We start from the raw sequence: 8,579 nt of genomic DNA, 5'->3' as shown, positions 1-8,579 counted from the left end.
GCTGCCTGCCGGGAACCACGAGGGGAGAAGGGCAGCTGCAGGAGGGTGGCTCAGGGACACGGGCACCGAAGGCCTCAGAAGGCTTGCAGCCCCCTTACCCAGGGCCAGCAGACACACCTTTAAACCACATGTATACAATGCAAACCCCAACATCGGTGGGTGGCACATCAGTGGCATGTAAAGAAAGGATGCTGAGGAGGGAGCAGGAGTCTCCCCCAAATACACAATTAAACTATTTCCATTTAGCCTTAGGCATTGGCCTGCTCTGCGGCGTCAGGCATTAATCTCTGAGGATTACTGAAGAGGCACGAATCGAAATGACTCACTGTCCTGTAATTCCTTTTCCTCCTGTCTTGTCTTCCTCGGACAGTGCAGATCCTCCTGGAGCCATCAGATGCAGAGGAGGATGAAACCCTTAGAAGAAAACAGGCATAAATCTTCACGACCTTGGATTAGTCAATCGTTTTTTAGAGATGACACCAAAAGCACAAACAACAACAAAAAATAGATAAATTAGATTTCGTTACAATTAACTTTTGTTCTTCAAAGGACACTATCAGGAAAGTGGAAGAAAACCACCCACAGAATGGGAAAAAATATATGCAAATCATATATCTGATAAGGGACTTGTATCCACAATATATAAAAAACTCTCACAACTCAACAATAAAAGACAGATAACCCAATTAAAAAGTTGGCAAAGGACTTGCATAGACATTTATCCAAATAAAAACACAAATGTCTCCTTAGCATATGGAAAGATGCTTAGTATCATGAGTTATTAGAGAAATACAAACTAAAACCATAGTGAAATACCTCTTCATACCCACTAGGATGGCTGTAATAAAAAGAGGGACAATAAAAGAATGTGGGAAATGGCATTCTCACACCTTGCTGGTGGACATGCAAATGGCGCAGCTCCTTTGAAAACCAGTTGGGTGGTTTCTTAAAATGTTAAACATAAAGTTGCCTTGTGACCCAGGTATTTCATCCCTAGGTATAAACCCAGAAGAAATAAAAACACGTTCACAAAAACACTCATGCACAATTGTTTGCAGCAGCATTATTTGTAACAGCCCAAATGTGACAATAACCCAAAAGGTCATTAACTGATAAATGCATAAGCAAAATGTGGTACTTGCATTATTGGCAATAAAAATGTTTATCCTTTTTATTATGCTAGGTGAAAGACATCAGATACAACGGCCACATGTTGTACAACTCCATGGATATGACATGCCCAGAGTAGGCAAGGTCCTAAAGACAGAAGTAAATTAGAGGTTGCTAGAGGCTGCGACTCGGACTGCTGAGAGCCTGGAGTTCCTTTCTGGGATGATAAACACATTCTGGAATTAGATAGTGCTGAGGATTGCACAACTTTGTAAATATACTTTAAAAACCCCACTGAATTGTGCACTTTTTTAAAAGGGTGAATTTTATGCTACATGAATTATATCTTAAATTTGAAAAAAAAGCGGGGAGAAGGAAGGCGTGAGCCATCTGTAGATAAGACTCTGGAGCGGTGGAGGACACAGCTGTGCACCACGAATCTGACACTTCAACCACGGAGAGCACGCACATTTCCAGTGGCACTACGGGTGCTGGGCAGGTGACTGTGATGTAGCCCACCGGTTCCAGCTCCCTCCAGGGGCTTAGTGGGCAAGTGACTCAGTGTGGTGGTCACCGAGTGACAGGTGGGCCAGGCCAGCTTTGCCGGAGGGGAACCTAAGACCACGAGAGGGTTACCCAGCCACCAGCTCCTGACCTGCCTCCAGTGGGATCCTGTGCCTGTGGCTCTGTCACAGCCCAGCGTGTCACACTGCAGGGGAGCTCAGTTAGGAGGGATGTGGGAAGTACACGCAGGGGACTTCAATTCACTAAGGCAGCTGAGCGTGTTGGCACAGAGAGACTAGGACAATTGAAAGATTTGTATGATTCATGTTTTCTGAGAGGGGGGGCCGTGCCAGGCCATGCAGGGGCCCCTGGGGCCACACGTGGCACCCGTGTGCAGAAAGGAGTGAGCCGGGCCGGAGCCCTTCTGTGTTCCTGTGGGAAAGGCGAGGCCGGCCGGGGGAGGTCGTGGGACTGACCAGCCCAAGAGTGTCAGCAGGCTCGGGGCTCCAGGGGTTGCCTGGAACCAGCTCTGGGTGACTTCGTCCTGGGAAGACTGTTGGCTTGGTGTGTGAGAGTTGGATTAAGCAGGCAGCTGGGGACATGAACCCGTCTGAACTGTGTGTTCCGGGGCAGGCCTGTGACTGGCTCTAGCAATCCACTCACCCTGGGAGGGGCAGGCTCCCCGGTCAGGGGGGCCGTGAGGGCCACAGAGTCAAGAACACAGAAAGTGAGAAAACATAGCTGGTAGTTTCTCCTCCCCAGCACCCATCGCAAGAAAAGCAGCATTCTATCAGCCATCTGTGTTACCGCAGTCACTGCATATTGGGATGTTGGCAGTGTCTGCCGTTCCTTTCGCTATAGAGACACTCCGAGTCACAGGGTGACATTCACAATGTTGCTCTGTGATTTAAGGTTCAGCTTTCAGTTCTGCTGAACGGCTGGCATCCCTCCACATAAAGCCCTCGACCAGTTTCAAGGGTCAAATATCTGGATGACGTACACGGACCAACGCCCCGTTTCCGTGAGCACAGTCCGGGACCACTTACGGGCAGCGGGTCTGAGCACAGCCCAGGCAGGACGCAGGGAGGACGCCGCGGGGAAGGGGCACGTTGCTAGAAAGCTCCATCTGCAATTGATTGCTTAGGTACTTCGATTAAATCAATCAGAATCTATAGGAAAAAGAGACAGGAAAGGGTGATCTGTTAGACGGCCAGGGACATGGGGGAGGCTCCTGCCATGTGAAGCTGAGTAATCCCGAGGTGAGTAACGCTGAGAGCTAGCAAACGCATGGAGGAGTCACCGCGAGGGCCGGGCCAGGCCTGGGGGACTGGATGTGGCGGGGGAGGCGGGAGGTCTGGGAGACGTGTGCTCACAGGGAAGCTCGTCTTCCCGGTGTTCCCTCCCTGCTAATTACCATCTCCCTACAACGTCTCATCACACTAAATTTTCCCTAAGTGGCTCGGTAGATTAATTGCTTCCTCACCCCCCGGCCAAGGATGTGGCCCCCTGGAGATGCACAGTTTTCTTCGTGCTCCAAATCCTTTTAGGGGAGAGGGAGGTACCAAGATGAGGCTGCCAAGCTCGATCGACCTCCCAACAAATCGTATGGATACAAATCAAAGAGGCAAAATGCAAATTGTCTCATAAATCTGGACTCAATGTGAACGATTGGAGATTAATCATAAAACACAATAATTAAAACAAAGAAAGGCCATGCCCCAGAAATGGTTCAATATCTTTGAGAAGAAAAGAAACACACATGGTAGTGGGTTTGCCTAATCGGGGAAGTGGCTCACAGAAATGTCCCGGGAAGAGTCAAGGAGAAATTGGAAGCTTTTCCTTCCAGGTCTTGAGTTTGCCAAATCCAGGAGGAAATGTGGGGCCTGCCCTCCCCCCCCCCAACCAGGGCTGTGCCAGAGCTTGTTCTGCCACCGAGCCACGGCTCTCAGAAACGCAGAGAGGTGGAGGCGGCACTTTCCAGACACGCTGGCCCCTTTACCTGACACAGCTCTGTGCTCATGGCCAGGAGAGAAGGTGCAATGGGGTTCCAGGCTGGCCCTAGTCCCAGGGATCTCTCTGCCTGATGAAACTGACTCTTCCTTGACTTCTTAGGAAGGTGGTGATCACTGGCCTCCTACAGATTGCTCCTCGAGGAGAAAGAACTGAGTTCACTCCCCCGAACTCCAGTGTGTGGCTGGCCCCGGGTCTGGGCTTGGCTATTATGAATAACGCCCCTATGAATATTCATGTTGCAGTGTGTAAGTGAATATGTTTTCAATTTTCTTGGGTTTACACCTAAGAGTGGAATTGCTGTGTCATGTGGTAATTCCATGTGCAACTTTTAAGGAACTGCCAAAGTCTTTTCCGTAACAGCTGTGACAAGTTAACTTTCCAACAGCAGGGGTTGAGAGTAATAATTTCTCCATATCCTCATCAACATTTGGCATTTTACATTTTTTTGAAATTATAGCTACACTGGTGGGTGTAAAGTGTTATTTCATCGTGGGTTTGATTTGCATTTCCCTAATGGGTAATAATATTTGCACCTTTTCATGTTCTCATTGGCCATTTGTCTATCTTTTTTAGAGAAATGTCTATTTAAGTTCTTTGATCATTTTTAATTTGGGATATCTACCTTTTTATTGTTGAGTAACAGAAAGTTATTGCTCACAGTTCTGGAGGCTGGGAAGTCCGAGGTCAAGGCGCCAGCAGACTTGCTGTCCAGCGAGGGCCTGTTCTCTGCCTTCCCGACACAGCCTCACGGGGCAGGAGGGGCAGGGGCTCAGTGGAGCCTTTTTGTAGGGACACTAACTCCATCTGTGAGGGTGGCGCTCTCACGACATCATCGCTTCCCAGAGGCCCCACGTCCTAATACTGTCACACTGATAATAGTTTCCCACACGTGAACTTTGGGGGGACATCAGCATTCATGTTGTAGCCGAGCTTTATCGGACAATGGACTTGAAAGTATTTTCTCTTATTCTGTGAGTTGTGTTTTCACTTGCTCGATAGTGTCAATGCGTGAACGTCTGTGCTTCTGACGAAGTCTAATGTATATTTTTTATTTTGTTGCACGTGCTTCAGTGTCACAGCTAAGAAAATGTTGATGAATCCAAGGTCGCATAGATCTGTATATCAGACGAGCTTTAGAGTTTTAGCTCTCACCTTTAGACCTTTGTTCGTTTTGAATTTCGTTTGCGTGTGGGAGTGAGGAGGGTCCAACCTCATTCCCCTGCATGTGGGCACCCAGGGGTCTCAGCACCACTGTTTAAAAGACTCTTCTTCTCCATTGAATTGTCTTGGCTGAACTTTCATAGAAAATAAAAAAATGAAACCTATTATGTGGCTTACTTGTTTTCTAATTTGAATTTCCTTAGAGTCATTTCTGGTGGTTTTAACTGGACAGCATCTCTTACAATTTTCATTGGTTTTACTTGTCATGTTCAAAATGATCTGAAGTAGACACAAGTGCTGAGTGTTGAGAAATTTCAATTGTGTCCCTCCGTAAGGAAACACGTATTGTTTTCCAATGACCCTGAGCCTTCACACAAGTTGTGCCACTCTGAAAATGCCATGGTCACCTCTTGACCTTCCAAGAGTCGGGTCCAGCCTCCCCTCTATGGTGAGGTCATCCCAAGGCCCTCTGTACGCCCACTGGGCTCCGACTAGCATATTTTTCTACACGGAAGTATAATTACTATATTTTTTTAAAAAATTTTATTTTATTTTTTATTTCAGAATATTATGGGGGTACAAACATTTTGGTCACATAATTTGCTTTTGTACAGTTTGAGTCCAAGTTACAAGTGTGCCCATCCCCCGGTCAGTGTGCACTTTACCCGCCAGGTGTGAATTCATCCTCCCCCTCCCTCCTGCTTGATTTCCGTTGAGTTTTTCATCCATACGTGCATGTGAATGTTGACCAGTGAGTTCCAATTTAGTACTGAGCACATGTGGTGCTTGTTTTTTACTATACTTTTGTCCCTTTTTCCTGTGAACAGATGAAAACTGAGCCAATCAGGTGGGAAGTGGGCACCAGGGCTCAGGCCACACATCTGCTGGCAACATGAGCACGTTCCCTCCCCAGCAGCCGCTCTCCTGGGGGTACTGCTGCCCGAGCAGCGCTGGGCATGCACATCGCACCTGCCACAGTGGCCAGAACCATATCCTGCCCTCGCCGATGGGGTGCCTACTTTGGGAAACCCCGGCTCCTACAGAAAACTTCTTATCAGCTTTCAGAAAAATCCCCAAGGTTTCCTGTAGTAATTCGTGAGAAACCACTGGTCACTTGGTCCAGGTCGGGGGACTAGGATTCCAGGAGGACAGGAGTCAGACTGGCAGCTGGCCCAGCACAGCCCCGCCCCTGCCCCACCGTCCCTCCCGGAGCTGTGTTTGGCGCATCCTGTCCTTTTCATGGTCCCTGCCTCCAGCCACGAGGCCTGGTTTCTCTTCCTGCTGCCATTCCTATGCCAGTCCGTGGTCCCTCACTGTGTCACTGAGGATGTGCGACGTCCATCACTCACAGTCCTGTCCCCTCACCTGACCCAGCCTTCGCAGTGGTCCAGGCCTGGCTCAGCGCTGGCCTCAGCGTCTCCTTCACGTCCGTTCCAGCCCTGCCTTTGGGGCTCGTGCAGGCAGGAAGGCACTTTTCCACCCTGCCCCTCTCCCGCCCTCTGTCCCCACCTTGTTTCCAGTGGTACACACGGGTCACGCGGTCTGTCCGCCCTCATGATGGGTTGCTCATTGGCTCACTTGGGGCATCAGCCTGGAGAGTTTCTATCCTTTCCTCAGACCCGGCTGGTAAGGGCTGCTCTTCCCACCTCACCCTGAACTCAGTGTCTGCACAACAGTTTGACCTCAACAGCCCATTTCCGTGTCTGTTTACGCTGTTGTCATGGTAGATGCTCAGAGCTTCGCGTTTGTGGAATGTCTGTTCACATGGCATCAGGAAGCAGCTCACGGGCAGGGGCTCGGCCACACACCTGCTGCTTCTCCCACCTGTGGTCCCGCACCGGGCGGCGCGCACACCAGGCGCTCACACAAGGCTACCAACGGCTTGCATGGAATGAGTTCATGCACACACTTACCAAACCTCTAAAATTTTTAGTCTTTGTGATTTGGGGGACAACATTGTCCAACCTCATAGTGTTACTGGACATTGGAAAGTTTTACTGCCTCAAATGACTTGGGGTGTGTAGACCTGGGCAAAAGGGAGGAAAACAAAGAGATTCCCAGAGAGGTTTCTGGAATGAAAAGTTTCTTGGGTTTTGTGATCCTACAAACCACAAGTTCTGCAGTCCTGGCAGGAAGGACAGAACTGCTGAGCCCTGAGGAATGTGTGCACACTTGCCCCAGGGCCCTGAGCTGAGAGTATCTGCAAAGAATGTCTCCTGTGATTAAAACCCAAGCGTGACCCCCAGGCTGAGCGCAAACTCCAGGGAAAGTGGGTACTTTCTTTGCCTGTCAGCGCTCCTGCCACCGAGGGAGACGCCCAGCCAGGGGCTCCCTCCCCACTCGCCGCTAATCAGCCCTGCTTGTCAGAGGCCGGGGCTGAGGAGGAGAAAAGGTATCTTGCATGACTGGCCGTGTTTTCCTTTGTCAGAAGATAGCAACTGAGGAGTGATTTAGGGAGAGCTGAGATATGCGCTTAAGATCTCTTTTGAAAATGGTAATTAACCACGCCTGAGTCATAGGCGACTCTACCAAAACAATATCTGACTTTTTATAGAGCTTCAACTTTTCCAAGTATTTTTATGTCTTTTATCATAAATTTACTTTTCAAGAGGAAGCCAGGTCCAGTGTACCAGCTTTCCATGCGTGGGCCCTTGTCCTTCACCATGGTTTTCTGTGCACAAATACATAACTCGGGTTACCCACTGATTTCAAGTAATTGCTATTAAACACTTGGTATTTGTTAATCACCTTTACATTTGCTGTTTCATTGACCAGGGAATACGGTTCAGACACACACATGTACTTTCTCCCCAGGGATTCCTGACCCCTCCGCCAAAGCAACTTCCAAGAAAATCTGGACCTACTTGGAAGATAATTTCTGTTTCCCGCCCTGCACATTGTCACCCGTTTATGGTGTTTGTGGAAGGTGTGACGCGTTTCTCATCTTTCCTTCGAGTGTGCAAGAGGCCTCAGCCCATGAACATTCATCTCACGGGCTCAGCAGTTCTGTCCTTAACGCCAGGACCGCAGAGCCTGCGGTTTCTAGGGTCACAAACCCCAAGAAAGTTTCCATTCCAGAAACCTCTCCGGGAATCTCTTTGTTTTCCTCCCTTCTGCCCAGGTCTACACACCCCAGTCATTTGAGACAGTCAAACTCTGCAGTGTCCAGTAACAGCATGAGGTTGGACAATGTTTCTGGTCTCTGTCACCTCCCAGAGACCCTCCTCCGGCCCCACTCTTCCCTCCCTTGGTCTTCCAAGGGACCATCTGGCTTTTCTGTCTCTTCCCAGTAAGCTGAGGTGGAATCCCAAGCAGTCAGGATTAACGTCCTAGAACAAAGATGTCTCCCCACCCCGTCCCAGCCCTAAAAGAGCCTTGAGAACCGCCCGGGTCAGCGATGTTGGCCTCCTGCAGCCCCTAGGACAGAGAGCACACCGAGGCCCATAGGACACCGTGACCACCGTGACCGGCCAAACACAAGTGGTGACAGTGTCCACACACAGCCCTTTCACCCCCGATCCCTGTCTGCATCCCAACCCTACAGGCTTTCCAGAATCAGAACCTCCCAGAGGCTGGAGAGCAGGGAGTGCAGAGGAAAGGCTCCCAAATGAAACACGCCTGGGATTGGTCCCATCAGAAAGTCACTGTGCCTTGAGGACCGCAGGTGTCGATATGCACATAGAGACAGATGCGTGATCAGTGTGAGGAATGACTGACACGGTCTTGGGGCCGCTGCCCTGCTGTTGAGGGTACCGGGGAAGGAAGGCGTGATGCTGAGATGACCCTTCATA

This window comes from Lemur catta, chromosome 12, assembly GCF_020740605.2.
Source record: "Lemur catta isolate mLemCat1 chromosome 12, mLemCat1.pri, whole genome shotgun sequence".
Taxonomy (NCBI): Eukaryota; Metazoa; Chordata; class Mammalia; order Primates; family Lemuridae; genus Lemur; species Lemur catta.
The sequence above is the reverse complement of the archived record's forward strand: the minus strand, read 5'-3'. Positions refer to the sequence as shown.